Below are 15,844 nucleotides of genomic sequence, written 5' to 3'. Positions count from 1 at the left end.
GGAGCTCCCCTGGAATTTTGGTAGCCAAAGCCATGCCCCAGCCTCTCAAAGGCCATTGGCTAAAAGTGGTTCCCCATTAGGCACCAAGATTTGGCAATGGATCATTTTGGTCACCTAAAACACTGGATTTCCAATCCAAAGGGTGCTGATTGCTTTGTACCGATGATCATGTCTGCCAAATGGTGCCGCGGACTCTCGTCTCTCCCCAGCGAATTTGATCAACAATAAAAGGGCATTCCCAAAATCAAAGGTAGCAACCAAAGAGACCAGGTTGAACCCAGATCTGCAGCTGGGTGCCAGGTAGTAAGCTATTCCTAGAGACTCATATGATACTTATTAAAGTTTGTGTGTGGGGGGTAAGGGTTGGGACCCAAGACTCCCAAGAGCCAGAGTGGGAACTCCTGCTGCAGTCAAAGAACCAGGGCCTCACTTCACATCTCTTCGTAGTTTGCCTCTCCACTCTGAGGAGCTGACATCCCTGAGAGGCACTGTGGTTGTTTGAATAAGTGGTCCCCTTAATCTCATAGGGAGTGGCACTGTTAGGAGGCGTGGCTTTATTGGGGTGGGTGTGGCCTGTTGTAACAAGTGTGTCACTGTGGGTGTGGACTTTGAAGGTGCTATGCTCAGACTACTGCTCAGGGTCATAATCTGCTTTCTGTTACCTTCAAGATGTAGGACCCTGCGGCTGCCCTAGCATCACATCCGCCTGCCTGTGGTCAGGCTCTCCACCGTGAGGATAATGGACTGAGCCTCTGAACCCCAAGCGAGCCACCCCAAGGAAATGTTTCACTTTATAAGAGTTGTCGTGGTCATAGTGTCTCTTTACAGCGATTGAAACAATAACCAGGGATGTCTTGTTCTTTGACATTTTATTTCAAATTGCAGCAAGGACGGGGGGGGGGGGGAGCATCATGGGGAGCAGCGGGGAACTGGCCTGATAACGGAGATAAGCGAATATGTCAAGTTCCCCCTGAGGAGCAGCGGAGGGCTGAGCCCTGAGACACAACACTTGAGGTGGGGTTCACATAGTCTGGGTCCCGCCCTTAAGGCTTTGGAGTATAGCGGTGGCAACCCAGCTGTCCGCCCAGACCTTTTTCTATGGCACTTCTCGTGTGTCTCTGGATTGGATGCTATAGATCCGCCGATCCGATCCGTGAGAGCACAGCCGGCAGCGTCACACAGGAAACATCCAATTGTGGGCCCTGGCTCCGTGCTGCAAGACAACGGAGTTGGGGCATTGAGGCAGTTGCACTACAACTCCCAGCAGGCTCCGTAATGTCGCAACCCACAGCTCACAGAGCTGAGCCCCAGTGCCTTATAGGAAGTGTAGTCCTAGATCCGGAGGCTCGCCCACAAATCCATAGGGACAAGGCAGGGAGTTGCAAAGCCTTGAAGGCGCTTGGGAAAAGGCATTTTCAGCTAAATATGCAGTGCTAGGCGCCAACATGGGGCCAGAATACCCAGTCAACTCAGGTCCAGCTCATTGGGAAATGAGCACAGAGGGCCGCTGGAAGCTCCCTTGGCTCACACGAATGGGTATGCTCCAGAGACTTGGCAGGAAGCCTTCCAGGTCAGGGGAGGGAAAAGGAGGAAGGCTTGCCACATCGAAAGGACAGCCCATGGCCCTAGGGAGTCGTTGGAGGCTCATTTTTGTGGCCAATGACCCAGAGGTTCTCTCGTCAGGACCCAGAGGCGCAAAGACTCCTGGAGCACAGAAAGTTCCCGTGCTTCTGGCCACAGGTATTCATTATCAGAGTTGCTACTCCTGAGCTCACCTGAGTAGCCTTCAGCTCATTCTGGAAGCGCAGGATGAGCTCTGGCCCTTTCTCCATGGTGGGAATGTGGAGTTGCTGAGAAAAGGAGGAGTGAGGATGGGGCCCTTTCCCTTTCTCTCCCGCCAACCCCGGCAGCTCCTGCTCACCTTGCCTTCGTACAGGATTGGATGCACTGGGCAGATCTGACAAGCGGTGCCTGAGCCAAAGATTTCCCGCAAGCGGCCCTGCTCCAGCGCCCGGAACTCACCCTGCGGAACAAAGGAACAGAAACACTGCAGTCCCCAGACTCCTGCCCTGCAGCCGACCACTGTCACTCTCTCCCTAAGGCTGCTGGGAAAGACAGGTCTAAGCATGGGACAGGGAAGAGGGGACATGGCAGTGGGCCCAACTTCCACCACAGCCCCACAGCTCAGGGCTATGATCCCAAGATGCAAGTGCCACGCATGTCCTACCCAAGTCCTAGCCAGGTCCAGCAGGCTTAGTCGCACCACTCCAGGCACGATGAGGCCATCGAGTGCGGGGGGGGGGGGGGGGGGGGGTTGCCAGCTCCAGTACTAAGTCAGGGATGACGGATGTCACTGCCTCCCACCCTTAAATGACCTCCCTTTCTCTTAGAAGCAACCTGCCCAGGACCCGGAGACTGTATACCCCAGTAGGAATTGGGCAGGACATCATACAGGGTGTGGGTTGGGTCATGGGTAGGCTCACCCCGGTCCTCATGGGTCCAGTAGATGAAGATGTTCATGGTGCCCACCTCGGTGAGCTGGTGGTCCAGCCAGTACAGCCAGAGGACTTGCTCACAGCCCTTCTTCTGGGCTTCTTTGCTGTAGGGCTACCGTGGGCCCATATTTCCTGGAGGGAAGTCTGGTCAGACTGGGCAAAGGCCCTCCATGCTCCCCATAACACAGCCAAGGAGGAGTCTCCTTCCCCAGCCTACAGCCCTCCTAGGAGGGCTCCCACACCTCCAAGACAGAATTCTTTTTTTTTTTTTTTTTTGGTTTTTTCGAGACAGGGTTTCTCTGTGGTTTTGGAGCCTGTCCTGGAACTAGCTCTTGTAGACCAGGCTGGTCTCGAACTCACAAGATCCACCTGCCTCTGCCTCCCGAGTGCTGGGATTAAAGGCGTGCACCACCACCGCCTGGCCAAGACAGAATTCTTAACCTAACAGTTGGGGTTAAGTTTAGGGCCCTGTGGGGCTGGTGTGCCCCCTTTCCTGCCTCTCCAGCCCCTCCTCTCTCTACCCCTAAGTACTAAGGTTACAGGCATAGTGATGGTGGTGGTTTGGCTTACTTTTTTTACTTTTTTGCTTTTGTGTATTTTGAGACAGGGTTTCTCTGGGTAACCTTGGCTGTCCTGGAACTCACTCTACAGACCAGGCTGCCTCTGCGTCTGGATCACCGGGATTAAAGGCTGTCACCACACCCAGCTGGTTTCAGGGTCAGGGTCTCTGGTAGCAGCAGAAGGTGGCCTCCAAAGCAAGATGTAGCTGGAGCTAGTCCTGAATTCCTGACCCTCTTGTCCCCACCTCCCAAGTGCTGGGGTTACAGCTGTGCACCCCCACACTGGTTTGCATCCTGGTTTGACCCGCAGTGTGTGACCCACACCAGGCTTTCCTCTTAATCACTGTCATGTCTCTGCCTCGGGACAGGATCCCAAGTCATGTTCTGAGCCTTGTGCCAATACTGGTCTTGTCTGCCTCCCTTGGGCCAACCATGATCCTATCCCGCCAACCCAGAGTTAGAAAATGATTGGGTAGTGGGATTTGAACTTAAGACCGCTTATGTGCCCGGCAAATACTCTATTGCTGAACTCCACCCACAAGCCCCCTCTCTGGGGGAACCTAGGCAGGGGCTCTGCTCCCCATCCTTGCCCGCTAGCTTCCTTTTAGAGCCCTCCTGCCTCAGCTGATTGAGGAGCGATGACTACACATAGCTTACATTCGTGGCCATTTGCCTCCGTGCCTGGCTTCTCTTACCACCTCCGTCGCCAAGAAACCACAAATAAAATGTCACCTCTTATCTGGAGCTTCCACACGATGCTGTGAACCCTGCGTTAGAGCTCCCGTAGGATCTGGACACTAGAGTTCCCAGCAGCCCTGGGGGTGGCGCTGGCTGCAGCCCTCGGGGGGTGCACTATCCATGTCACATGATGCAAGTCATTTGAGTCCAAGTTTGCCTGCTCTGCTTTTTCCAAGGACCTTGAGGGCTGTGAGAGACTTCTGATTTAGCGCACGGGAAAGAGCATTTTGCCCATGAGAAAAGAACACTCTATAAGGCAGAATTGACTCCAAATGGAAACCGAGTCACACAGGGGCTACCACACTTCAGTTCCCGTTCTGACCCTCTGGGCCCACCATTCTGTATTGCTGAAGGTCTTGGCACAGGATACTGTGAGGAGGTGCCTGAGCCTCCTGAGGGCAGGCCGGATGCAGGTTACTGGCATATCGAAACAAGGAAGGATGACCACACAGGAAGGCTACTCAGGTCCTCTCAGAACACACGAGTGTTCTGGGTGTCAGGTCCTGCGTGGGCTGCATCTGGTCAACAAAGGTCAAGCCTGGTCAACAAAGAGAGTTCTAGGACGACCAGGGCTATATAGAGAAACCCTGTCTTGAAAACAAAACAACAAGGCAACAGAACCAAGCCAAATCAACCAAACAAACAAAAAAGAAAGACCCTGCGTCAAGACCAGGATGGAGAACAATTGAGAAAGACACTTAGGTTAATCCCTGACACACACAGGGGAAAAAAAAATCATTCTGAGAACTTAAAAAAGCTCTTCGGCTATTGGAAGAACTCTGGCAGTTAGTTGGGCGAGGCTTCCTTCTGGGAAAAAGGCTTGGGCAGTGAGGATAGAAACTGGTACAAGATCCTCAGAGAACAGTTTAGTACGCTGTTCAAAATGGGCTCACCTGCCCTTTGACTCACTAGAACTAGAAGTCGGGCAGAGACACTCTTGCATTCAGAGAAAGTGCCATGGGCACCTGGCTGGTATTGCAACATGCCTCATCCTGTCTCAGGGCTGGAAAGAAGAAGCCAGATGTCCAGCAGCAGGGGACTGCCTAAGGAGGCCTCTGTCAGTCAGAAACGATGCTGCAGCAGCCAAGACGGGCCAGGCTCCGGAGGGAGTGTCATAGGAAAATCAGGCTGCTAGTCTTTCATCTCCAGCTTAGGGTCTTGTTCAATAGCCCTGGCTAGCCTCAATGTCACTGGTGCCCCTGGGCCTCCACTTCCTGAGTGCTGGAAGTATATTACTTCCCACAGGACCTGAGGGCATCTTACTATATCCAGGCTGGTTCTGTCCCTGTTCAGACTCCTCCAAAGCTCCTCATCTCTGGGGCCCTGATGGAATCGCAGGCCTCCTCTCTCCCACTGAGACCCCCCCATGTCTGCCAACCCAGCGCATCTGTCTGTGTGAGCATCTCTGCCAGGGGAACCCCACTTACTTTCAGAGCACAGAGTTTCAACAAAGTCAAAACCTGCTCATCACAGGAACCGGCTGTCTCCTAGTTTGGGTCCCAGAACACAGGGGATCTCAGGAAAAGGTGACAGGGAGGCAGCAGGGTGGGCCACAGGAGCCCCCGGCGCCACCTGCAGAGAGTAGTTCATGGCTGAACAGGCTGGGTGCAGCGTGAGGTTCTGGAAGGGCTGGATCCTTGGAGTGCTCCAGCCTGTCTTCTTGGTCCGCTCCACCATCAGCATGTGGTCTGTGAATATATTTCCAAACAGCAATGGCTGGCTGGGGTCTGACTTCTTCTGTGGCTCCCCGGTCACCTGAACCTGGAAGTCTGCAGCCTGAGCCGAAGCAACAACCAGACAACAGTTCAGCAGCCTGGAGTCCCCAGCCTGAGAGACGAGAGCTTCCATGGCCCCGGCCTCGGCCCCACAGAGGACCAGGCTCCACGAGGCTTCTGAGAGATGCTGCATTATCTCTTTACAACACCTGAGAGCAGACGACCAGCTGACCCCAGGGCGAGATGAGACCTGCCCCCCCCCCTCCAACACAGCAATAGACCCCAGGCTTCCTTTCCCCAGACCCTGAATCCCTCTTTTACCTTGAAGTTGGAAGACACACATCTTCTAGGCCCACACAGATGGCAGAGGACAGGGAGAAGTTTTTGGGCCCAGACCTGGGATCGCAAGGGAAGTAAATATGACCAAGGCAAGAGCCATCAAGAGCAGGCATCCTGGCACCCGGCTGCCACCTCTGGCTGGGGAGGCCCATGAGGTTGGCTCTGTCACAGTCCCAGCACACTCTAGACAGACCCTGTGCTCGGCCCACATCCCCACGGGGATGACTATCCCTAGAAAGAGAAAAGTCAGTTCCCGCCCCTCCGCCATGCAGGGCAAAGTCGGCACAGAGGTGCCTTCTACTAGAGAACTTTGGCCACAGCTTGTTACCAGCTTAGACAAGACAACGACCAGGGAGGAGGTAAGGGGACACTCCTGGCTTCGGGGAACCCAAAGTCTGACGAGAGTTAGGAAAGAATGGATCCTGCTTATACCAGAATTGAGCAGCCCAGACCCCAGAGCCCCTCCCTGAGACCCTGGTGTAAAGGTCATGTGCTTCTCCATCAAACCTACGGATCCAGAATCCAGCTCGCCTTCCTCAGACCCAGTGGGCCTCCTTAATCTTCCTCCCTCAGACCCACAAGTGAGAGATTCCAGCTCTCCTCCCTCAGAAATGGGGGTCCTAATGCTTACACTTAAGGAGTATCAGTCACTAGCTGGCGTTGCTACAGCCCCAGCCCCACTGGGCGCCAACTGCCTTGCTCGTCACTGTCATTGGCTGAAGGGCACACATCCCTGCTGACCCTCCCTGAGTACAAGGGATGCTGGACTGGTTATGTCCAGAAAGGCCCCTTCCTGTTGACTTCTGACATCAAGCTTTTCTCTACAGACCTAGGGAAGGCACCTGGGTCCTGAATTTGAGGAAGACAGGACAATAGCCTGCTCCTGCTGGGAGAGCTGATGGTGGCCGTAAGAGGGGGGCATCCAGCAAAGGTCACAGGTCAGAGGTCACAGGTCAGCAGGTGAGTCTTGGATGCCATGTGGATGAGGCTGGGCCATGCAGTAGACTTTCTTCTGCTATTTTTTTGGGGGGGGGGGTTGAGACATGGTCTCACTAAGTCGCCCACTACCCTCAAGCTCACTCTGTAGTCCCGTCTTGAAGTCATGATTTTCCTGCCCCAGACTCTGCTCTAGCTGGGATGATAGGCATGGGTGCCACCCTACCTGGCTCAGGTGAGATCTTTGTGTATGTGCGTGTATACACGTGTGTACCATGTGAAGGTGAACGCGTGCATCTGTAGGTGCGTGCTTACGGAGGCCGAACTCATATGTCGTTCTGCGGATGACGTCCATCCTGGGTTCTGTTCATCGTTCGCTTTATGCGCATTGGTGTTTGGTCTGCATATACGTCTGCGTGCGGGAGTCACGTCCAATGAAACTGGAGATACAGACGGCTATAAGCTGCTGTGTGGGTGTTGGGAATTATACCTGGGTCCTCTGGAAAAGTAGCCAGAGTGCTTGGCCCCTGAGCCACCTTTCCAGCCCCCCATCCTGCTTTTGATTTGTTTGTTTTGAGACAGGGTTTTACTGTGTAGTCCTGGCTGTCCTGAAACTCACTCCGTTGACCAGGTTGGCCTTGAACTCAGAGATCTACCAGCCTCTGCTTCCTGAGTGCAGGGATTAAAGGTGTACACCACTCCCACCCCACAGCCCAGCCTGTTTTTTGAGACAAGGATCCCGATTGGGTTCTGGAGTTTACCAGTTTTCGGGGACCCTCCAGTGTCCACCTCACCAACAATGATATTTTAAGCGTGAGTCGCTGCACCTATTTTTTTTCGACTGGGTTCCAGGGATCAAACTCAGGTTTTCATGCTCATGTGACAAGCACGTTACCAACTGTGCCCATGGCTTCCCAGCCCTCAGTGACAACCCTTCTATGTCTCTGGGCGGTGACATGATGCTTCACCCACACGCCACCCTGCATCAGACACTCGGAGTATGGGGAAAGACAGCCACCTTGGGCAGGGCAGCCAGCATGGAGGCAGGAGCAGAGGGAACCAAAATGTTGCTTTTTTTTTTTTTTTGTTTGTTTAATAGAGTGAGCCAGAGAAGCTGAACAGTGCGGAAAAGAGATCTTGAGATGAAGAAATGAAAAAAATTGAAGAGGGGGCGGGGTTATTCAGTTGGTAGAATGTTTGCCTAAGACGCAGGAGTCCCTGGGTGCGGCGCACCCCGCCCCCGTGTCTGCGCTCTGTGCACTGGCACCCAGTTCGCGAGCTTCGGGCAAGGGGGCTGGAGGTTAAAATAAACAGACACACACAGACAGAGAGACAGCGACACGGGTCATCCTTGAATTCCCCAAGAATGCCCCCTTTATTGTGTTCAGGGGAAGATTATGTAGAGATAGCCACGCCCCAGCCAAACCCACCAGAAACCACTCTCCTGCCATCAGGAACTCCTGAAGGTCTCGTGCTCAGAGCAGCTGTAGGCACCCAGATCAGGGGATTACAAGAAATTCAGGATCTGAGGTCTCACTGCTCCCAACAATAAATCACGAACGGTCGCACAGGGTTGCTGTATAGATCTCTCATACAGGGCTGAGCACGTGGCGGTCCCTAGTTCTCAGCATTTTAGTCTTCACATTACCAAGTCTTTCTCTGTTTTGCCATCTTAATAATCAGTCTCCTTGGCATTATTTGTCACCAGCAAGGGCCTGGGCCTTTAGGAGCTATGCAGGCTCTTTTTTTGTTCCCACAGAGGATGAGAACCTGTTGAATCTTCCCAGACTAATGTGGTTTGATGGACTAAGACTCCTGAAAGGTTGCCATAAACACCCCCCAAAACTTCACCCAACTGCTGACTGAGATGAGCCTAGCACACAGGATACACCATAAAAACCTGATTAACAGCATCCCCAATCAGCAGGAAGTAGTCTGGAGAAGAACTAAGCCTATATTCCCAAATATTATTTATAAATGTTTTTTTACATGTAAAGGGGAATATGCTATGGAGATTTGCATTTGTATGGATATTGGTTTATTGATACAAATTTAAGGTCAATTTTGTTATATGTATATTTCTGCTCTTGATTAAGGCTTGTGTTTGTGCAGCTTATTTAAAATTGTAATGTATAATTAAGAAATATGGGTCAATAGATAGTCATCTAAAATAGTCAAGTTTGTAGTCATGTTAGTTAGATTTTTTAGATGTACAGAGATGTATTTCAGATGGATAAGGATTCTTCACATCTTTCAATGACTACATAATATAGCATTTAAAATGTTTTAAAAACTTAAGATTTTTCATGACAATGAGACACATCTGCTCCTGACAGCACCAATTACTTCAAGAGGAAGATGGGCATTGAAGAGGCTCCTTGTGGAGTTGGTTAGCCATTTGGGCAAGAAACTGCTCTTGCCTGGACATGCAGGACCACAGAGAAATGACTGCTGAACTTGCCTAAAGGTGAGATGATCCTTCGGGGTTCCTGCTTCATGAAAGAGTCTTCCAGACATTCTACAGGACACAGAAGAAAGTGACTGACAAACTGCTGGATACCATGGGCCTGTAGGCTGAAGATGGATGCCCCAACAGTACAAAAAGAACTTTGGGTGACTGTCCAGGCAGCGAGATGTCTCTGTCAATTCTAGAGTTTTAAAAGTTGCTTACAGTGCACTTCCTGTTTACTTAGGTGATATTATATCCTTCTGGGGTCTTTGATGGAGTTGAAAACTTTATAGTTATAGTTTCCCTTAGTTATGATAAAAGATGAAGTAGATATAAATATTGCAACTATAATTCTTGCTTGATACCTGTCTTGTTATATGTACTTTACTATGTTAAAATTAAAATCTTCCTTCTTTTTAAACAGAAAAGGGGAGGTGATGGGGCTGATTACCATTGGTTAATAAAGGAACTGCTTTGGGCCTATAGCAGAGCTACCGGGGAACAGAGTTAGGTGGGGGAAAACTAAGCTGAATGCTGGGGGAAAGAAGGAGGAGTAAGAGAGAAGCCATGTAGCCCGGCTGAAGCCAGACGGAACTTTAGCCGGTAAGCCACAGCCATGTGATGAGACACAGATTAATAGAAATGGGTCTGAGGGGAGAACACACAGCAGGTGATGAGCGAGGACAGGCTCGGTGGAGGGAGATGAGGTAGAGTGAGATGGGAGGGGACCAGGGTCACGGAGGAGGTCAAGAAAGAGGAGAGAAGGCAGGAAGCGAGGGGACCCAGACCAGAGGCCCGAGCACCACGGTGCAGTTGCCGCCCGTCATGGTCATGGTTTCTATTGCTGTGAAATACACTGTGAAGGAACACCGTGACCCAAAGCAGCCTGGGGAGGAAAGGGTTATTTCTGCTTACAACTCTCAGGTCACCTCCATCCCCGAGGGAAGACAGGACCTAGGCTCAAACAGAAACCTGGAGGCAGGAGCTGAAGCAGAGGCCATGGAGGAACACTGCTCACTGGCTTGATCCCTCTTTCTCATACCATGCAGGACTGCTTGCCCAGAGCTGGGCTCTCCCACAGCAACTACCCCACAGGCTCGCCCACAAGCCATCTTCGCTCTTCCCCAGTGGAGAAGACAGTGACCAGCGTGCCACTGTAGAAGACTGTGAGGGCAGAAGACTGGGTTTCTAGAAGAAGGGTCTACAGACCCGAGGGTAAGGGAGGGGGAGCAGTCAGGCAGCGGCAGGGACAGAGAGAGTTTATTTCTCTTTCAGCTTACAGACTTTCAGCTGCTGTACCTATGCACTTTCCTTACTGACTCAGAAACTTGGTTGGATGCTGCCCCCTCGTGGCCATGTTTGGCGCAACAAGCAAAAATGATTCTACACTATTTTCCATTCTTTTAAAGCAAATATCGTTTTCCAAATTGGTAAAAAAAAAGAAATAGAAATCACAGCGTCACCGAAGAACAGAAGGCTGTTTTTAAAACAGTGACGTAGGAAACAGCCCACAGCGGTCAAGGAGAGGTCGCTGGCTCCCACATTGACAGCTGGGCTGGCTCTGGCTGAGGAATAGAAAAGTTAGACCTATGACATTGTGTGTGTGTGTGTGTTTATTTTGTGCGTCTCTGTGTGTGTTTGTGTGTGCGTGCATGTGTGTGCGCGTGCGCATAGGGGCTAGAGATTAAAATGGAGTGTTTCTCTCAATCACTTTAAAAATTATTATCATCATCGCCATCGTCATCATTATTGATAGGGTCTCATTAAGTAGCTCTGGATTGCTTGGGACTATCCATGTAAACCAGCGTGATCGCCAGCTCATAAAGATCTAAGACCCGCCTGCCTCTGACGCCGGAGTGCTGAGATTCAGGGCGTGTGCCAATACGTCTGGAGACTGCCTTATGTTTGAGACAGGCTTTCTCTCTGGAACTTGGAGGTTTATATTTGGCTAGACTGGGTGAGCAGTCAGCTCCAGGGTCTCTGTCTCTGCCTCCCCAGCCGTAGGATAACAGGAGGACACGCCACCCTCAGCATTTTTGTGTGGGTTCTGGGGAGCCGAGTTCCGGTCCTCACGATGGTACGGAAAACACATGAGTGAGCCATCTCCCTGACACCCTTCATCCTTCATCAAAAGCAAGGAACTGAGAAAACCTCTTAACATCCTGGGAATTGTTAAAGGAGACAATTTTAGTGGGTGAAACTGTCCGTGGTCACTTGGGCACAGCAATGAGGAGACAGCATCAAAATGCCCAATACTATAACTTGGAAACGTTTTAGCATCGCCTGCTTTAAACTTTTCTTCTTTAAATCTCGCTTTCCAGCACTAGTCCGTCCATGTTTGTTGACAGTTTTTTTTCTTTTGCGATCGTTCTGTCGAAGCGGCGCTATATAAATAATCTTCTCAGTTGAGTCCGTGTCCATTTTTCAAAAAAATGCCTCTGGTTTTGCAGTGGCTTTGCCGCTCCCCCCCCGCCCCCCCAATCCCTGAGTTGTTGGAGATAAAGCCCAGGACCTCCAGCATGCTCGGAAGAGCTCGACCACGGAACTAGACCCTTAGGCCCTGGATTCGGTATTGTTCGTACAGTCTCAGCCTGCTGTTGCTTAGGTATTGGTGATGGTTAAGCCCCCTGGCAGCCCTGGACCTTGACCCAGCTTTATTTCCGTCTCTGTGAACTCAGGTCGCAGATGGTGAGTGAACAAAAAAAATGTCCTCATCTTACCAGAGGCTCCCTTATTTCCCAAATCACCATTGTAAGGTGCCGTCGGGTCTGTCCGCATCCAGCACACGCAGGTGAGACACTCCACAACACCAGGTACACACGCAGTCGATACAATTTTAGTAATGATTCTTACCACGTCCTCGATCTCGGCAACTTCAGGTCTCATGATTTATGTTCCATAGAAAAACCCTCACAGTTGCTAGATAGACCTGCACAGAGATTACACTGTGAAATAAAAGCATGCTTTCGTTATTTAAATACATATTGTATTTAAAAAGAAAAAAGAAAAAGAAAATCGTTCCCGAGGCTGTTAAGTGGATTTTTTAACTTCCGAAGAGTTAGAGCACCACCTTGTGGCCGAATCGCAGTACGACAGCTGTAACGAAAGTGCTTTTTTTTTTTGTTGTTTTTTTGGTTTTTTTTTTTTGCTTTTTGTAACAGGACACTTCATTCAAGGAGAGGTAAAAAGTGCTTCACTACAAGAAGGCAGTTGTAGCCCCTCCTGAAACTGTCTTCATCCTTCCGATTTCCCCCAGGCTAGGAGGAGGTTTCCACTCTCCGAAAACGAGGTAGTTTCCTTCAACAACTAAAGGGAAAAATGCACTTTTAAGCCCTTTATCTGATATAAACTTGTGATTGGTAGGCATCTTCTCAGTATTTTGTTCTCCATGTCTCAGCCACTACTGACGTGAGGAACCGGTGGACCCGGCTCCGCGTTCGGACTTCAGAGGTTTCTCTGTTGGAAGGAGACAGCAGCAGATTCCGAGGAGCAGGAAAACAGACTGCGGACTTGAAAGGCGCGTCTTGTTTTTATTTTACCTTGGCATTCAAAAATGGTGTCTGTTTTACTAGTTCTTTTAAAGTGTGTTTTGTATCCCCCCCCACCCCGTCTTGCTCTTTCCAGTGGGGTTTCTTTGCGTAGCCCTGACTATTATTCTGGAGATTTCTCTGTAGACCAGGCTGGTCTCAAACTCACAGAGGTCTGTGTGCCTCTGCCTCCCACGTGTCATTAATGTGAAGCATATTGATAGTTGTTGGTAATGGTGCATGGAACTATTTCTCTTATCAGATATCAACAGTTCAAATGTAACTTTTTTCACTTATTGACTTGAAAGCACTGACCAGCTAAAATTAATTTAAAAAATCCATAAAAATTCATATAAAATCGTGAACCAATAGCAAGTTCCATAGCGCATTTCTGTTTGGCTTTAATGAAAATCTTCCGAGCACACATTGACGTTCCCAAATGACTTCTCACCCCGCAGGTCTCCAATTACTACTCTAGTAACACGCGGATCAGTAATGGCGTCCTTAATGGATCTCACCACGCTATCAATTAGAAGGAGACCACCCTTGAAGTTGAATATAGGGTGTGGAATTTGCTAATATATAATTTTTTTAAAACTTTGAAACTCCTGATAGTCTTTCATACAACCTAATTTGTAACAATTTTCTCATTTAAGATGTGTATCTTGGAAAAATAAAACTTACAAAGATTAAGCGTAATATGAAAATTAAAAATCCTGGGTCTTGTGTTGTTAGTACTGTGATATGGGGCTTCATATGTTTCTGTATGTTTATATGTATTCATTGCTTGTTCTTCCCTTTGAGACAGCAGTCACCATGTTGCTCAGGCTGACCTCAAACTTCTGAACTTCCTGACGTTGTCCTGAGTGCTGGGATCACGGACAAGGGCCATGTCTCGACAAAAATATTTGTTTCTTAATATCAAAGATTGTTACAAACAGTTTACATGTAACACACCAAGGCACTCTTGTGTATTTGTACATTGGAAATACTGTGCCCAGGGAGGTGATCACATAGGAAAAAGGAGACGAAACAGGTAAGGATTGTACAGAATGCAGAAGCACAGTTACGGGAGCAGGAGGAGAAGCTACTTCTGAGCGTGCTAACTGCCACTTGGCCAGTGACGAGCCAGTCTCTCATGAGTATCAGGTCCTCCCTCCTTCAGCCTTCTCTGTAACCTGCAAAGTTCCACTTAAATACAACCAGAAAGTGTTTCCCAAGTCTATTTTTCAAAATGTTATTGGTGAGAAAAATCTGGAAAACAATTATGACAAGAGGCCAGCCAAGTTTCTTCCTTCTTTTTCAGTTAACGTCAAGTTTATTTTATCAGAATATGTATTAAGGTTATGTAAAAAGGTTGAATTTATAATAGCCACTTAAAGACAATTCTCTCTCAACCACTGGTCTTTATTCCATCACCCATATTTTAGGGTCTCTTTTAGTCTAAAACATCTCTTTTCAGAGGATCTGAACTATACTCTTTTGTGTTGCAGACAAAATATCTTTGTTTGCTTTAAAATGGTACAAGAAGAGTAGATCAAACTTCCATGTTTACAGAAACCCAGGCTGCAAGGATTGACCAATACCTGTTTACTTACTCTGTTTTGTTCAGATAGTAAATAAACTTCTTAATGCTTATATTTCCAATCATTATACTTTCCTTGTGTTATCATTCTGACCCTCAAGTTAAAACATGTCAAATTCAGCCATCAGCGTTATAGTTACTGTTTATATCAAATAGTAATAGCATCAAAACTTCAATCCCTATGAATTAAACATATTCAAAGTACATAATTAACATACTACAAGTACAGTAAGATTGAAATACTCTGCCTTACCTTTATTTAAATTGACAGGCATATCAGATTAATCATATATCTCTATAACATAGCAATAGAATAGCGTACCACACAGGCTGTGCACATGGAAGAAATGAAGAGGACACAAGACATTGCCTTTGCTACAAGGGACAGGAAGATAACAAATCTAGGTGCAGAAGGGGACAGAGAGGAAGGCAGCAGCAACTAGCTCCTGCAGGCAGGGCTTACAAGCCCGCCTCAGCCCTGGCCCCGGTGCCCACTCGGCAGCCTAGCCCAGCCATGATCAAGGCCACCCACACCTTCAACATCCATGGGAAGCCGCAGCTTTCCGAGTTCCGCCAACCCTATAGTGAAGATCAGTAGCAGCGGATCATCAGAGAGACGTCCATCTGGTGTCTAAGTGAGGTAAGAATGTTTGTCATTCTTTAGGGGGATGATTATTAGAGGATCTGCCAACAAACCATAGACATTATGCAACACTACGTTTTGTCTTCTGTGTGGATTCCTCAGAAAGTGAGCTTGTTATTTTAGATCTAATTCAAGTATACGTGGAAACATTAGACAACTATTTTGAAAAGGTCTGTGAACTGGATTTGATATTCCATGTAGACTAGGTTCACAATAATCTTGCAAATGGGGGGTGTTATTGGGGACCAACACGAATGAGATTGTTACACAAACTATAGAATAAATGGGGGAAACTGAGGCAGGCTGAGCAGGAGCTGCAGCCCACGGTGTAGCAGCTGTAAAGAGTATGAATCTTCCTGGGAATCTTCCAAGGTATTTTGGGAAGTAAGTTCCCGGATACAAACTGTCAATCATTTAGAAACTGTTGCTGTGGGAAGGGGGGGGGGGGATGACTACATCAGTAAAGTGCTTGGTATAAACCATGAAGACCTGGGTCTGGATTCCCAACACTCATGTAAGAAAAATGCAAGGTGGCCTATGTTCATAAGCTCAGATTTGGAGTTGGAGAGATTCTTTTAATAGTCAAGAGCATTTAATACTCTTCCAGAGGTCCAGAGTTTAGTTCCCAGCACACACGATGGACGGTTCAGAATTGCCTGTAACACCAGCTCCTGGGGATCCGGTGTTCTTTGGGCTGCTGTGGAATCCCACACATGTGGCATGCCTTTGTGCATACACAAAATCATACAAATAAAGAAAAACAAATATAGTTATCATTTAAAAATGAAATCAGCACCTAGAAGGCGGAGATAGTAAGATCCCTGGGGCTCAGTGGAGAACTAGCCTAGCCAATTGGC

The 15,844-nt window shown here is 48.9% G+C and overlaps 2 pseudogenes; one reads left to right on the top strand and one right to left on the bottom strand.

The window, feature by feature from the left end:
- Positions 1–947: 947 nt before the first annotated feature.
- LOC142839843 (branched-chain-amino-acid aminotransferase, mitochondrial-like) lies at positions 948–4,217 on the bottom strand (annotated as a pseudogene).
- A 10,641-nt stretch (positions 4,218–14,858) lies between these two features.
- Positions 14,859–15,375, top strand: LOC142839842 (AP-3 complex subunit sigma-1 pseudogene; annotated as a pseudogene).
- The last annotated feature ends 469 nt before the right edge of the window (positions 15,376–15,844 follow it).

The sequence above is a fragment of the Microtus pennsylvanicus genome, chromosome 22 (genome assembly GCF_037038515.1).
Source record: "Microtus pennsylvanicus isolate mMicPen1 chromosome 22, mMicPen1.hap1, whole genome shotgun sequence".
NCBI lineage: Eukaryota > Metazoa > Chordata > Mammalia > Rodentia > Cricetidae > Microtus > Microtus pennsylvanicus.
Note: the sequence above shows the minus strand (reverse complement) of the source record. Positions and strands in the feature narration are given on the sequence as shown.